Here is a 1,652-nt window from a genome sequence, read left to right on the forward strand (position 1 = left end):
CACTATGAAACAGAGAAGCAGCAGACCCATATCATTATTGAATGGACTGTGGCATTTTGATGAACTGTACTGTCCGTTTTGAGACGCCGCATATAGAGACCGCTGTAAAGTAAACCATAATACCAGGGGGTAGACATTAAATTAAGACGCATGTGAAGCGTGCGGTAAAAGCTATTACATTGCAGCGTCACACCTATAGTCACTACAACGCGGCTCAGAGAGAGAGAGAGAGGGAGAGAGAGAGAGAGAGAGAGAGAGAGAGAGAGAGCGAGCTAGCTGACCCGTGAAAGAAGAGGGAGTAGTCTACACTGACTGACAACATCCATGCGCGTCTTGTAGAGGAGACTGCCTGGGAGAGCGAGAGAGGAGCGTCGACGCGCAGGTGTACGGTTTCGTTCGGATATTCTGCTGGGCCGCGGAGAGAGAGACTGAGAGAGAAAGAGAGAAAGAAAGAGAGTGTGTCACCTTATAATAACAACCCTGTCGACAACTTCACTCGACTCATCTTATATATGGACAGGATCTGTGTCCTTCGTGTGGTCGAGGAGATTTACTTCCAATGAGTCGTCGTCTGTTTTAAGGTAAGTAAACATGATGCAGACCCATCTTTCTTTCCTCCGCCACTTTGTAGCGCTCAGCCAGCGGATGATGACAGTGACACATCAGGGCAGGCTACTGTAGCAAACCTATAACATGGACCCTGAATCAGGCCTGATGTTCCATAACATAACAATGACATCATAGAGATGCTTAGGATATTGCTATATGCGCGATACTTGCTTTGCTGCCGCCAGCTGCAGTTATACTTGCAGATTGCAGTAACGTCACTTAATTGCTGCCGTCAGCCGTCGATTTGCAAATTAACTTATAAAGCCTAAGCTACATTGCAGATCTATTTCGTGATGCGTTGATAATAAAATGGGGTTTATTATTTAAACGGGAGACCCAGCATAGTATTCAGAACGCGCACTTTGCTTCAGTCGAATGTATCGACGGTCTGGGACTCTGGGTTGCCAGTGGTTATTATTATTATTATTATTATGAAATAACATCAGCCCGATGTCCCTCTGACATCACGCCTCCTTGGAGGATGCTCAATTCTGAAGCCACGGTCGTTTGAGCTATGAAAATAGCCACGATTGACGTATGCTGCCAGGCTACTTAATATTGCCTGATTGGGATGTTAATGTTATCATCCATCCATCGAACAGCTCAAGGCCCTGGGAAGGACATTGTTTATGTGCCAGTAGGCCTGCTATATCACTGTGTACATTGATGTTGTGTCACTCATGACAGTGACACTATGTACTGCAGAGTTATGTCACACTGATGCACATTAAATGTGTCCATATTGTTTCAGCTATAGGTTTAGCTTTGCAAAGTTCCATTATGTAGCCTACTGGTAGCAAGTTAATAAATACTTGTACTTTTACTCCCTTTCGATAAAGTGATCAATACAACCTGTGAAATGCAAATGCATACTGTACTCTTTACAGATATAGCCTACGCATGGATATACTGTAAGTTTAAATTGAAAAAGTAATGCAGTTACTTGGAATAGTAACTGAAATAGAATTACTATTTCTAAATCATGATGTCTACTACATGTTGGCTGTTTGCAGGCCATCAAACATCTTAGTTTAGTCCCATAT

General features: G+C 43.3%; 1 protein-coding gene across 1 annotated transcript in view; it reads left to right on the forward strand.

Moving 5' to 3' along the window:
* Positions 1-371: 371 nt before the first annotated feature.
* The window catches only part of sorbs2a (sorbin and SH3 domain containing 2a), an 81,832-nt gene continuing 80,551 nt past the window's right edge, over positions 372-1,652 (forward strand). The window contains exon 1 of the mRNA XM_080759592.1: positions 372-581. The gene's annotated coding sequence lies outside the window, so the exon portion shown is untranslated. The remainder of the gene's footprint in view (positions 582-1,652) is intronic.

The sequence above is a fragment of the Protomyctophum bolini genome, assembly GCF_963924005.1.
Source record: "Protomyctophum bolini genome assembly, chromosome: 3".
Lineage (NCBI taxonomy): Eukaryota > Metazoa > Chordata > Actinopteri > Myctophiformes > Myctophidae > Protomyctophum > Protomyctophum bolini.